At 42.0% G+C, this 15,658-nt stretch overlaps 1 protein-coding gene across 2 annotated transcripts in view; it reads right to left on the reverse strand.

The window, feature by feature from the left end:
• The window catches only part of LOC117420529 (bifunctional heparan sulfate N-deacetylase/N-sulfotransferase 4-like), a 264,467-nt gene extending 258,136 nt beyond the window's left edge, over positions 1 to 6,331 (reverse strand). For both annotated transcript variants that reach the window (XM_059031109.1, XM_059031098.1), the window contains exons 1-2: positions 5,953 to 6,331; positions 5,544 to 5,642 (exon numbers count right to left, since the gene is read on the reverse strand). The gene's annotated coding sequence lies outside the window, so the exon portion shown is untranslated. The remainder of the gene's footprint in view (positions 1 to 5,543; positions 5,643 to 5,952) is intronic.
• Positions 6,332 to 15,658: the final 9,327 nt, after the last annotated feature.

The raw sequence follows: 15,658 nt of genomic DNA on the forward strand, positions 1-15,658 counted from the left end.
GGTGAGAACAAACACTTATCTTTACTTCTAATGATTTTAACTCTCCTCTCTCTCTCACCCGTTCTCCTCTTCCGAACACCCAACCCTGAGTGCAAGAAATGTGCGTCTATATATACTATTGTGCTGGGATTCAATTACTAATTAATTATTCACTTGAATCCCAGCACGTGAATTAATTCTGTGCAACCCCGTGCTCACATATTACATTTAACCAGCACGTGAAGTGATTTGAGCTCTCCTCGTGCCTAAATACAAATCTACACTTTAAATATACGTGAAACACAGACCCGTTTATATCCCGTGTACCAATCTATACACCAACATTAACATACGCACGCATACATACACAAAACACACAAATGCACATAGGGGCGGGGCACTTTGCCACATATACCCCCCCTTGTGCGCAGCACACATGGCCTCAACGGCCACCTCCCCCCTTAAAAATCCAGCAGTCCAGGACAAAGTCTCGGGCTGGGAAGGGAGGCTTCAGTAGGCCCATGGCTGGCAATGCTGTCAGCTCCCCTGCCGGTAGTGGCACGGCTGACAACATGCTGGTCCCGTCCTGCAGCGAAAAAGCTGCGGGGGCAGGTGGTCCCCCGACCTCCCCCTTCTTCATAGCCGGCAGCTCCCTCCTGTGGGGCTCCGGCCACAAGAACTCCTGCAGCGAAACTGCTGCTGGGGAAAGTGGTCTCCAGACCTCCTCCCCCTTCTTCGTGGCCGGCAGCTCCCCTTTCTGGGGCTCCGGCCACCGTACTCCCTGCGGAGGTACGGGCAGCAGAGGCAGCTCCTGCTCCTCTGCTCCGGGCGGTGGCGGAGGCAGAGGCAGCTCCAGCTCCTCTGCTCCTGGCGGTGGTGGAGGCAGAGGCAGCTCCAGCTCCTCTGCTCCTGGCGGTGGTGGAGGCAGAGGCAGCTCCAGCTCCTCTGCTCCTGGCGGTGGTGGAGGCAGAGGCAGCTCCAGCTCCTCTGCTCCTGGCGGTGGTGGAGGCAGAGGCAGCTCCAGCTCCTCTGCTCCTGGCGGTGCTGGCTCCCTCTGCTGTGGCGGCTGGGCATGTGCACGCCGTGCTGCCTTCAGCAGCATAGCGAGAGGCTGCTGGGGGACACCAGCATCCTGCCCTTCTCCCCCCCAAAAATTTTCAGGGGGTTGAGCCTTTAACTCCTCCCCTTCTGGCTCTTGGGGCTGAACCAGCAGGCATTTTCCCTCTGCTGGTGGCTTGGGTCCCAGGGCTGTGGAAGCCCCGACTTGCCTCCCTTTGGGCTGTGGACGCACCGACTCCTCCCTTTTGGGCTGTGGACGCCCCGACTCCTCCCTGTTGGGCTGTGGACGCCCCGACTCCTCCCTGTTGGGCTGTGGACGCCCCGACTCCTCCCTGTTGGGCTGTGGACGCCCCGACTCCTCCCTGTTGGGCTGTGGACGCCCCGACTCCTCCCTGTTGGGCTGTGGACGTTCGGGCTCCCCCCACTCAGGCGTAGGACGTTCGGGCTCCTCCCACTCAGGCGTAGGACGTTCGGGCTCCTCCCACTCAGGCGTAGGACGTTCGGGCTCCTCCCACTCAGGCGTAGGACGTTCGGGCTCCTCCCACTCAGGCGTAGGACGTTCGGGCTCCTCCCACTCAGGCGTAGTACGTTCGGGCTCCTCCCACTCAGGCGTAGGACATTCGGGCTCCTCCCACTCAGGCGTAGGACATTCGGGCTCCTTCCGCTTGGGCTCCTCCCATTTGGGCTGTGGATGCTCAGGCTCCTCCCATTTGGGCTGTGGAGGCAAAACCAGCAGGCATTCACCCTCTGCTGGTGGAGATGGGGACAGCAGGTACTCACCCTCTGCTGGTGGAGATGGGGACAGCAGGTACTCACCCTCTGCTGGTGGAGATGGGGACAGCAGGTACTCACCCTCTGCTGGTGGAGATGGGGACAGCAGGTACTCCTCTGCTGGTGGTCCTGCTACCTGGGCTGCTGTTCCGTTTATGGTTGCCTCCAGGTAGTTGAGGACAAACTCCACACCCTCCTCCAAGGTGTTTGGGGTGTGTTCCTGCTGATATGCCTCCCATCTCTCACTGTCCATCATCCACAGGACCCGGACGACTATGGGCAGAGACTGGGCCTCCAGCCCAGCATTCTCCAGGAACCAGCCCCGCAGTTTGATGGCGTCTTCTGCCATTGATTTTTTTTTTGTTTTGTTTTTTTCCCCCAAAACAATATTTGTAATCTTTTTTTTTTTTTTTTTTTTTTTTTTTTAATCCAGACCCCTCCTGGTCTGACGCTTGGAGGCGCGGCTATCCCACGATGACACCACGTGTCACAAAGACGGCCAGAGTGGGTTGCGTCAGACCAGAAAGGAATCCAAACAAAGACAGTGGTTGTGATGAGCTGAGTGCAATGGCTGCACTCAGCGTTTATTAACAAATAAAATGGTTGTAAACAGCACAAAACAAAACAGGACACGGCACTTGCGCCAAAATAAACAGACATACAAAAACGGACTAACACTTAACAAACGGTGCACGGAGACAAACAAACACGGTGAGAACAAACACTTATCTTTACTTCTAATGATTTTAACTCTCCTCTCTCTCTCACCCGTTCTCCTCTTCCGAACACCCAACCCTGAGTGCAAGAAATGTGCGTCTATATATACTATTGTGCTGGGATTCAATTACTAATTAATTATTCACTTGAATCCCAGCACGTGAATTAATTCTGTGCAACCCCGTGCTCACATATTACATTTAACCAGCACGTGAAGTGATTTGTGCTCTCCTCGTGCCTAAATACAAATCTACACTTTAAATATACGTGAAACACAGACCCGTTTATATCCCGTGTACCAATCTATACACCAACATTAACATACGCACGCATACATACACAAAACACACAAATGCACATAGGGGCGGGGCACTTTGCCACAGGCTACAATCTCAAAAACAACAGAAAGTGATTTTTTTTCCACAGCATAAAAATGTGAGTATATACAGCTTTCAGTACTATGCATATTCTTTATTGAAAATAAATAGCTAGCTGCATTCAACAGACACACCATAGGGTCTTGACTCCCCTGGTTGTTTTTGTTACATTTTTCAATAGAACCTTTGATGCAGGCATTGAATTAAATTGCATCCACAAAGGGTTGAACATCTAATTTGAAGCTTCCAACAAGTGTTTCCTCCAAACCATATATTGAACAATGAACAGTGTACACAACACTTATTGTTTAATGGTTAAAGGTAAGCCATTTGACAAATCGCATTCTAGGTAATTGAGTCTATATTATTATGCCTTACAGGCTTTTCGTACAATGTATTTTTTTTCTTATCTTGCAACCTAATTGACAGGCTGACAGATGTTAACATAACCTGTTGACATACTGAAGTCATCATTTTTCTTACTTTGGTCAAGCAACTCTATTCTGCTCCAACACAGTAAATCTGAAAAAAATGCAGTTTATCAAGATAGAGCAACCAAGATGTTCCATCTTATTTCCACTGGGGTCCACTGTACAGTACCTATTAGTAAAATGTATTGTCAGAGAAATAAACCCACATATTACAGTGGCAATCACTGAGCTATACTTGTACTTTTTCTGTACACCAACTATGCTACCCAGCTCCTGGTCCAGGCCCTGGTACTCTCCCGCCTAGACTACTGCAACTCCCTCCTGGCTGGCCTCCCTGCGTCCGCCACCCGTCCGCTCCAGCTCATTCAGAACTCTGCTGCCCGCCTGGTGTTCTCTCTGCCTCGCTTCGCCCACGCTACTCCACTACTCCGCTCGCTCCACTGGCTCCCGATCACCGCTCGCATCCAGTTCAAGACTCTTGTACTAGCCTACAGATGCCTTGACCAGACTGCACCCAGCTACCTCCAGACCCTCATCTCTCCCTACACCCCCACTCAACCTCTCCGCTCCGCCTGCACTAGAAGACTAGCTCTACCTCCGCTACGCTCCCCTGCCTCCAGAGCCCGCTCCTTCTCCACCCTTGCTCCGCAGTGGTGGAATGACCTTCCTACAGATGTCAGGACTGCCCAGTCCCTGACCACATTCCGGCACCTCCTTAAGACTCACCTCTTCAAACAGCACCTGTAGAACTCCTCTGTTTGTATCCTGGGACACTATCACCCTTCATGTAAATGTGCTTTATTTTGCTCTTACCTGCCCCCTATTTTACTGCATTTAATCCTGTACTTCAGAATACTGTAATCTGCCAAGTGTTCAACCTGTAGTACTTTGTATTTAATCACATCCTGATGTAACTATCACTATTTAATCATATCCTGATGTAACTATCACTATTATCTGCTGTATTATTGAATTTTGGTTTGTCACACTTGTACTTTGCTTGAACAAAAGTTATTGTACTTCTTGCTCTTATTGTATTACTTGTATTGTAACACTTGAAATGTATTTGCTTACGATTGTAAGTCGCCCTGGATAAGGGCATCTGCTAAGAAATAAATAATAATAATAATAATAATAATAATAATAATAATAATAATAATAATAATAATAATAATAATAATAATAATAATACATACTAGGTTAAAATGTCTTTATAAAAAAAAAAAAAATTATTAGCAAACCCATGTGATATATATATAAATAATATTTTGGCAAAATAAAGTATTGAACATATACATTAGATGCTGTTCCGCTTCTTGTGTGAAACCCTATTATTCCATTACATAAATCATTCTATGTTTGCTTTTGATAAAGCACAACTGAACACCTAGGGCATAGTAGGTGGTATTATTGTTTCAATTAAAACAACAATTAAAAAGCATACTTGCCCACAAACACAGACACACACCATATACTTTATGATTCTAGACACATTATAATACATATAAATAAATAGCCCACATATGCAGTACCGCAGAAGAATAAGGAGAAATATGTAAACGAGGGTAACTAATCAATAGGTTAACTTACAGGTGAGGGTTAATGTGCCTATCTATCTGACTGGGTGCACAGGTGCCAAACACATATCAGGGATAATATGTTATGATACTCCTGGGGATTCTCTTCAATATCATCCATTCATGGCAGAAAACAATCTGTACTATCACTAATAAACCCATATAAATATATACGCACAAGTGACTTTGTTTATTCCAATCTTTGATAATATGTAAAAACAAATTGACGACTTCGTATCTGTGTATATTTTTTAAACTTTTTTTTACGACATTGGTAGTCTCTCCATCACACGTTCATGCTTATCTGGTTGTATCACAGTATAATGTCTATATGACAATTTCATGTTGAAGATACATATCTTTCAATTTATGTTCTGAAATAGGCAGGTGTTGTTATACATGCAGTTACAATATGCACTTTCTTATTTTTGAAATGTAACTGTATCACACCACAATAACCAGTACCAATAGCAAGCATCTGCCAAACCTATATATATATATATATATATATATATATATATATATATATATATATATATATATATATATATATATATAAACAGCATGCTTAGTCAATGATACATAAGTGCTGAAAACTGCGGCACTGTGCCCATTATAAGGGAAAAAGTTACCTGATGACGATGATGATTTTCCTGTTGACATGTGTTCTGTGGTACCTTATCGTTCAGTCACTGCAGCGCCACCTCAAGGACCAAGAATTACACAAATACCTGAAATGGAATGACCACAAGTTCATTTTTTGCATCCATCGTTGCAATAACTTTAAAGTTTAAAAACCTTCTGCTCACTTCATGCACTAACCCACCGCCTATGTGATATTGAACTTTTATATACAAACAAAATAATAATACACAGTTCTTAAAGAAGCCTTGTCATGACGGTAGATAAAAGTATTTTAAATGCGAACTATAACACATTAATACAAACGATTAAAACAAAACAAAACAAAAAACACCTAACAGACCAACCCTTTAAATTAAACAGGTAGAGATGATATCACGTTTCTCAGGCAGTACATACCCTTTACCCCCTCACGCAGGGAAGAAAAACAAGGCAAAATGACATCTCTGCCAGTGACAAAGCTTCCTCTGCCAACCACTGCCATTTGCGAGTTATTCATCACACATAAGATACGACTTTAACTAAGACTAAAGCAACGTGTGTGTGTATATATATATATATATATATATATATATATATAAAACGAGACTTCAAGCTGAAGTCATTTCGCAGCTAGCCTTCTTCATTGTGGACGACGTCTTCGGGTAAACACGTTATCTTTCACTCAGCTGATCGGAAAGGAAATGATCGAACAACACACCAGGACATAAATGAATGAAGGAGAGCAATCCACAATGTATCTACAAGCCACTGCTCAACCAATATAAAGCAACAGCACCTCAGCTCCAAATGGGAAGTGCCGTCCTTAAAGATGCAGACTATACAGCATGAATATTTTATCCACTGCACCTTTTCTTTGGATTAATGCTGCCGGGCAGGTGTCTGAGCTGGTAATACAACTGAACAACGTAAAATTCCACTGGTAATACGACAAATTGTACCTAAATAATAATAATAATAATAATAATAATAATAATAATAATAATAATAATAATAATAATAATAAACTATATAGACAGTTGTTTGAGAGCAATTTACAAAAACTGGAGTACTTTGCCTGAAATCGCTTTTAAATATTAATCGCGTTTTGCGTTTTTGAAACAGATTGCCAATGCATAGGACAGATGTCTATTAATCACTGATTCTGGGGAAGAATACTGTGTTAGGCGTAAAGGTCAGCAGTCAGTCTTTTTGACAGATTTATTTTTATTCACATTGTTATTGAAAATCGTGTACGATTTGTTTTGAATCTGTAATACCAGATAGAGTTTTTAAAAAAAATATATATATTCCTTTCTATGCCACTATAAAAAAATCTTCCTTCTAACCTCAAATATACCAGATATACAGTGCTACATTGTTTAATTTATATTATACAAAGGCAAGACCAGTATGATGAAAGAGGTTAACATTAGATCCCTATAAAGGTGTTCACTACACAAGACCACAATACTTAAAGGTTCAAAAGAGATTGCTTCTTTGTCACATGAACAAATCAAAGTCATGGTAGTTTGGTGTTTTGTCACTATCTAAAGCCTTTCTATAGATCAACTCCCCATATATTTTCTGTTAACTCCTTCCTATCTCACCTTCCACCTGTTCCCCTCATAGACCTGGTTCAATATTTTTCATACCTTTGTGAGCTTTTTACACAGAAGAGGTATCTTATAAGCTTTACATCATGTTAACCTTAATGAGGAGGATTGTGTCTTGAACAAACATTTAGATTGTTCAAAAACATGGTGAAGGACCTTTTTTTCATATTCACTTTTTGGGATAGAACCTTGCAATGGTACAATGACAGATTTATATACAGGGACATGTCCAATCCTGTTTGCAAGGTCATGGGTGGCCAGATTCCCAGTCCCAAAGTGTATGGAGCAGTGACTAACATCATGATCCCTGATGGCAAAATAGTCCAATTTGACAAACCTCCACAATCCACTGACCCAGTAAAGGGTACTGGCATCCCCACCTGTGCTACAATATGTTTGAACATTGTATTTTGTAAACCCTAACAAACGGGTGCTGGACAATATGGGATCACTTTTGAATGTCCCTGTGCCCACCTTGCTCCTATGTTCAACTTGTCACAATTATTCAGTAACTTTCTGGTTATTATAGCAGGTGTTTTTTTTTTTCCTGTGGTATTTTCATATTAAAGTCATGAAACACTCAGAGCTGAACCCATCCACTGCTGTTGATTGGGATCCACAGCACTGGGTTTATTGCACAGCTGTACACTTCAGAAATAATAGGATTTATAATTTCAACTTCAACTTACAGTTTAGTGTGCCTTTATGAATGGCAGTGAGAGCAGTCAATTAGAGAATCCTTGTCAAATTGTGAACCTTACTGTTCTTGATCTCTGTTTTAATGGTCAACCTGCACACATTTTTGTCGTGTTTGTCTGACAGTTTTTCAGCCATCTACTTTAAAAGTTTGTTAGTTATAAGTATTAGAAAATTAACATTTCAGATGTTGATGTTTTTTGAACAGCAACATCCAGGATATTCAAATACGTGATATATCTAAATGGACTGTTGGTAAATCTCAATAGATTTATCCAATACCAACAGTGTCTGAGAAGCCAGTGAAGAGTCTTGGGAGATGGTACGACGGGGATCTAAAGGACACAGTTCGTGTGGGAGAAGTTAGACAACAAGCAGTGGAAGGGTTGAAGAGCATAGACAGCTGCGCTCTACCAGGTAAACTAAAACTCTGGTGCTTTCAGTTTGGTCTACTGCCGAGGTTGCTGTGGCCACTGACTGTGTACGAGGTTTCTTTGACAACAGTAGAGAAGCTGGAAGCTTTAATCAGTTCATACATCAGGAAATGGTTGGGAGTTCCACGCTGCCTCAGCAGAGTGGGACTTTATGGTAAAGGAATACTGCAGCTACCAGTCTCTGCTCTAACCGAGGAGTTTAAGTGCGCCAAGGTCAGACTGGAAATGACATTAGTAGAGTCACGCGATAAATGCGTAAGGGAGGCAGCACCTGTGTTGAAAACTGGAAGAAAGTGGGCGGCAAAGAAAGCTGTGGAAGATGCAAAGGCTGCCCTTCGAATTGTTGATATCATGGGGCAAGTTCAGCATGGAAGAGGGGGTCTTGGTTTCAGTTCAACTCCTCCTACATGGCACAAGGCGGCCCCAGCTCAAAGGAGGAAGCTGGTAGTCAACGAGGTGCAAAAGCAGGAGGAGAGGATGAGGTGTATAAAGGCCATTTCCCAGGCCAAGCAGGGAGAATGGATGAGATGGGAGAGTGTGGAACAACGCAAGATTGGCTGGAAAGACCTATGGTCAATGGAACAGAGCAGGATCAGTTTCCTCATCAGGTCAACATATGATGTTCTCCCATCACCACAGAATCTAAACCTCTGGGTAGGAGAGGATCCCTCATGTCCTTTGTGTTCATCACCTGCAACATTAAGGCACATTTTGACAGGATGTAAGGTGGCTCTTAGCCAAGGACGGTTTACTTGGCGCCATGACCAGGTGCTGCGATGTTTGGCCTTAGCATTGGAAGACAAGCGTAACATGACCAATAAGTTGTCACCTGTTCCATCAAAACATTACACACAAAAGACAACATTCCTCCGCCCAGGAGAGCAACCACCAAGAAAAGGTGTTAAAACCAATTCTCGCCCAGGACAACTGGAAGCTGCTAGAGACTGGAAAATGCTGGCAGATGTTGGTCAACGGCTTATTTTTCCACCTGAGATTGCCACCACTAACCTTCGACCAGATATTGTCTTGTGGTCTGGATCAGCACGCCTTGTTCACCTGGTAGAGTTAACAGTGCCATGGGAGGATGCTGTAGATGAGGCGTATGAGAGGAAAAAACTGCGGTATGCTCAACTAGCCACTGAAGCGGAACAGCGAGGATGGAGAGTTCGGGTTTACCCAGTGGAAGTGGGTTGTCGAGGATTTGTGGCACACTCTACAACCCGGTTTCTCAGAGACGTCGGATTCAGTGGCCAAGAGTTGCGTCGCACAGTGAAGAACTTATCTGAAGCAGCAGAAAGGAGCAGCAACTGGCTGTGGTTGAGACGGAAAGATTCTGGCTGGGGACAGGTAAGTAAGCTGGGCTGAGTTGAGTGGGGGACGGAGGGGGGTGATGCTGGGACGCCAGAATCACCGTCGAGCCCTCTTGAGGTGTCGTGGGCTAGTCGACGAAACACTGAGGATGGAAGGTGCCCACTTGAAAACCCCAGAGATGTACCCTACTTAGCTCAATCCAGACGGTTGTCATGCTGATGCGCTGGGGAGGCCGCACTTTGGTTGATCCCCGGAGCCAGCATCGCAGCCGTTGTGTGTGCTGATGCGCCAGGTGGCAAAATAAGCTGATCCCTGGAGCCAGCATTACACTTCAGCCATTAACACCAGACAGAAGGATATCTACATCATCATATGGAAGGAAACGTAAATGGATGGAGACACATATGGATCACATTAGTTTACTGTAAAGCTACGTCTTAGTTGGTGCTTATCTTGGCGAGAGCCGAGTTCAAATCAGCATGAAGTTTTAACATCTACTCTCGTGTAATGGAAATCATCCCACTCAAAAATAAATACAAATAAAAGTATTTATATGATTGATTGAGTGAGGGAATGCTGTTCTCTAAAGAAATCTGCTTCAGTGCATCCCATTGAGAAATACTTATAAACCAGGCAGAATTATATCATTTGAGTTATGATAGAAGGGGTGGGATTGTGTGTCTAGCTATTCATCCATCTTGCCACACATTAAAAAACCCCACTAATCCTATTATAGTGAGATTAGAGAAAGGCAAGGCAAGTTACAGACATGTCTGTAACTATAATGGGATGGATATGTATGAAGAAAAAATTAAATTGATCTAAACAGCACCTAATCTAAATACAGCTGTCCTCTTAATCATTAAAAAGGTTATTCTTTGTGAAAACCAATTTTGTTAACAGTGCCTCGAGCCTCCTATGTTAGTAAATTGCCAGGCCCTTTTTATTATTTAAATGTAAACTTTATTTAAATCTGCAACCAGTTAGATAAATTAGTATCCTTTATTACAGCATTTTATTACAAGCATACAAATACTGACTTAATACAGTGGGCTGTGACATAAACGTAATATAGGCCATCTTTCATTCAGTTGTTGATAAAACTGTTGATCACAATTACATGATTTGTTTGATAAAAATGTACAAAAACTATAAACAACATACCGTGTTATTGTGAAACAACTCAAGCTACCATGTATGGCGGTTTATTTTTTGGGTGTATGAATGAATCTAGCACCACTCATGGGTGTAAGAAAACTATTATAAAACAGTTCAGTTGTTTCTAGACAACTGACAAGTGCATCAAGGTGTCCTATCTAACAACAAATACCCATGGCAATTAAATGTCAGGCAATATCAGCACTAGAACCAGAAACATGATGCTATTTCATATGCTATCATTTCTGAGTATGCTAAATGATAACTCTTGGTCTAGGAGACTTAGAATTTCTCCTTTACATTTTATCCTTCTGGTTAAAAAAAGTTAGGCAACTCCATCGGAAACGTAACTTGAAAAAAATAAATAAATAAAATAACCTGGCAGGTTTACAGACGTGCGTGTTATACGAAGTTAATAATAATAATAATAATAATAATAATAATAATAATAATAATAATAATAATAATGTTGGTTTACTTTTGCCAGTCTTACTTGACTTGAAAAATGTCTTATACGGTGCAAGCAAATTCCTACTTGGTTTTATTGAATGAGCACAAAAAGCTTAATATGAAAGCTGAAAATGAATTTTAATAAAGAACGACATGTTTTTAATAATAAAACAATTCTAGCGTACTTCACTAAAGTAAAACCATGATTTTGTTATTTTGAAATACCACTGCTTTAGATTATTACTAGTGCTTAATAACAGTAACAACGTTTTATTTAGAGTTGGTGCTGAACTTAAATCCATCCGTTCATGGCCCTGCAGCAATACAAACCTACTTCCTTATTATAAAAAAACAAAACAAAACAAACAAACCAAAATAAAACACACCAACACACACAAAAAAACTTCTGGTTCTCTTATCTTTTTTTAATGAATGTAATTGAATTAATACATAATAAAAACAAACTAAACTAACTACTACCTATATTATTTAATACATATTTGTTTTGTGGTATCCAAAATAAAACTGCCTAGCAGCTTGTTGCATTGGGTCAAACCAATGTTCATGTAGGGTCAGCTGTATTGTATAGTGCAGTTTAAATATTATTAAACCTTTTCTAAGCAAGTTTTTCATGACTTTTACAATACTTTTTCCAGGCCTGGAAATCGCTGTTATAAAATTCCATGACTTTTCCATGGTTTCCATGACCGTACGAACCCGAAATTATTATTGGCCATCAGTCAGTAAGTGTTAGCATTGGAGAATGATACAACTGAGTTAGACAGTGAAGACATTCTATAGAGCCAGAATCAGAAAACATCAATGCAGTACAGGAGTCAACACCACAGCCTCACACAGCACTGTTTGCAACCATGTTACTGGAAAAACATCCAATTAAATTTCAGCTTGAATGTGGTGCTAGCTGCAATGTAATTCCAGAGAACCTCCTAACAAAAGGTGTCCATCTAGAAAACTGCAAACGTGTTAGTAATGTACAATAAAAGTATACTGAAGCCTGTCGGAAAATGTAAACTTAAACTAAGAAATCCACGCAACAAAAAAAGCTTATAGGCTGGAATTCATTGTGGTCAACAATAATGTGCACAGACCTCTACTGGGCAGCAAAGCCATATAGGTTATGGAGTTAGTAACAGTACAACACCAAAACATTCTAGCAATTGACAAGTCCATCTGCCACAGAGACATTGACTCATGGAGTATGGAATTATTCCGGCAGGAATATGCAGATGTATTTCAGGGTGAAGGACACCTAGAGGGAAAACTCAAGCTAGAAGTAGATGAAAGTGTAGAGCCTAAAGCTACCAAAGAGAAGAGTACCAGTGGCACTGTCAAAACCACTGAAGAAAGAACTGGCAAGGCTTCAGGAACAATAAATCATAGCTCCAGTTTAGAAAAGCACAGACTGGATCAGCAGTTTGATGGTTGTGAAGAAACCACCAGGAAAATAATTAAGAATTTGCATAGACCCCAAGCCACTGAACAAAGCACTCAAAAGAAGCCATTATCCCCTACCAACCATTGATGATGTCTTACCGGATTTGGCGAAAGCCAGAGCATTTTCTGTGTGTGATGTTAAGAACGGGTTTTGGCACATTGATTTGGAAGAAGAGTCAAACTACCTCACCACTTTTGCAACACCATTTGGACGCTATAGTTTGTTGCGCATGCCAATGGGAATCAGCCCTGCACCTGAGGTCTTTCAGAGAAAACTAAATCAAGTGTTAGAGGGTTTACCTGGAATCAAAACCATAGCTGATGATATACTTATTGTAGGGGAGGGAAGCAACGATTCAGCAGCTACACGCAACCATGATGATAAAATGAGAAAGTTCCTAGAAAGATGCAGAGAATATAATGCAGAGAATGAACCCAGACAAATTTCAGCTCAGGCTGAAAGAAGTGCCATATATCGGACATCTCTTAACATCACAAGGTTTAAAAGTGGATCCAGGGAAGGTCACTGCTACTAGACAGACCAACAGACGAGGAGTACAACAATTTTTGGATATGATGAACTACCTATCAAAATTTTGTAAACACCTGTCAGAGATGTGTGAACCACTGAGACAGCTGACACACAAAGACATGCTGTGGGAGTGGACTGAAGGACCTGAAGAGGCCTTTGAAAAAATTAAAGAGGCAATTGCAGAAACTCCAGTGCTGAAATATTATAACCCAGAAGAGCAGCTTGTTTTACAGTGTGATGCATCAGAAACTGGATTGGGGGCTGCACTAATACAGTCTGGACAACCGATTGCATTTGCAAGCAGAACCCTGACAGAAATATAAAAGGGTTACGCACAGATAGAAAAAGAGCTGTTGGCAGTGCAGTTTGGAATGGAGAGATTCCATCAGTTCACATATGGATGCACAGTAGAGGTACAGTCAGATCACAAGCCACTAGAGAGTATAATAAAGAAGCCACTACTAAGTACACCCAAGAGACTGCAGCGGATGCTACTGAGGCTGCAAAGATATGATATAATACTCAGATATTGCCCAAGAAGATATGTATTGCTTACAGATACGCTAAGCAGGGCATATCTCACAGACTGCAACAAAAAAGGCCCAATAGAAACTGAAATTGAGTCCATTAACATGGTGCACTATCTCCAGCGAGAGGTTGAAGGCCATACAAAAAGCAACAGAGGAAGACAAGGGCTTGCAGGTAGTAAAGAAAGTGATCCTGGAAGCGACAATGTTTTTCCATAACAGGGATGAGCTGAGCGTACAAAATGGAATTGTCTTCAGGGGTGAGCGAGTGGTTATATCAGCTTCTCTCAGATCAGACATAATGCAAAGAGTACACTCCTCACACATTGGAGTAGAAGGATGCCTGAGAAGAGTAAGTGGAAGTGTCTATTGATCAGGAATGAATGCACAGCTGAAAACATACATGGAGCAATGTAGTGTTTGCAGTGCATGGGGAGTTAAACAACAAAAAGAAACCTTAAAATCACATGAAGCTCCAAGCAGACCCTGGGAAAGAGTGGGAATGGATCTATTTACTTTCAATGAGAAGGACTATATCATTACAGTTGACTACTACTCCAACTTTTGGGAAGTGGACTACCTGGAGAACGCACTTTGCGAGATATGGGATTCCAGACACTGTGTATTCTGACAATGGGCCACAGTACACATCAGATGAATTCAAAGAGTTCAGTAAAAAATGAGACTTTAAACACAAAACATCATCCCCAGGTTACCCACAGAGCAATGGAAAAGCTGAATCAGCATGAGGCTAATAATGGCTAAAGCAAAAAGAGTAGGATCTGATCCATATCTAGCCATGATGGATCACAGAAACACCCCCTCGCAGGGTTTAGAGAGCAGTCCAGCACAGGGACTTATGGGCAGAAAAACAAATCCATTATTGCTGATGAGTGAACATTTACTAAGGCCTGGAGTGGCAAACAGCAAGCAGGAAAAAAATAAGGAAAGATAACAAAAGCTATCACAATATTACAACATTACTGCAAAGGATCTACCTCACCTGCAAAGAAATTAGAAGGTGAGAGTGCAGCCATTGGTCAGACAAAGAAAATGGTGGGAGAAAGCCACAGTGATCAAGCTGGTAGATATTAGGTCTTATGAGGTACTGACAGAACAAGGACAGATTCTAAGAAGAAACAGAAGACAACTCAAGAAGTCTAAAGAGAAAGAGAACCACTTTCCTATTCTAGACAAGCCCCAGGAACTGCCAGAGGCACGTAATGAGGATGAAGAGAGCAATAAACTGTATACCAGCACACAGGGCGACGGAAACCTCTCCGATGACAGAAGGGGACCAGAAATATCTGAACACCAAAACCAGCCAGATGGCCGTGAGCCTCCTGTGGTATCAAAAACAGCCTATACTAGATATAGTTTTGAGAAAAAAATGGTTTTGAGAGAAAGGATGTAGTAATATCGGCGGAACCTATTGTTATGGATAGTGTGTCCTGTTTAAAGGTTCCTAGTCTTTGGAGCAATATAGTGTGGCACACAGATGAATGCAGAGAAAGCAGGTGTTGTAAGAACTGGCTGTAGAAAATAAAGTATTATTTGTTATTGTTTGCAGTCAGGAGTTTGTCTAATTGCTACCTACGTTATCACTATAAGCTTGAAACACTCACAATTAACAAGCAAAAACAAACAGTTTTATAATTTATACCACTGTATGCCACAATATGAATGAATGATCAAAAAACAAGTTTATCAAAGAAAACAGAGATATTTTGTTAGAAAAAGTTTGATTGAAGTCTAAATGACATTGTGACTTAGGAATTAAAAGCAAGTATGCAGCAGTGCTCAACATTTCCTTTTAATACTGTAGCGTGCACGGGGGTAGGGGTCAGGGCTGGTAGGTGACGCAATCAAATATGAATACATAAGCCTGATACCTGCAAGGGAGATGGCTGTTTTGTACAGCGGTATCTGCACTATGCTTCAGAGCAG

The sequence above is a fragment of the Acipenser ruthenus genome, chromosome 1 (genome assembly GCF_902713425.1).
Source record: "Acipenser ruthenus chromosome 1, fAciRut3.2 maternal haplotype, whole genome shotgun sequence".
Classification (NCBI taxonomy): Eukaryota; Metazoa; Chordata; class Actinopteri; order Acipenseriformes; family Acipenseridae; genus Acipenser; species Acipenser ruthenus.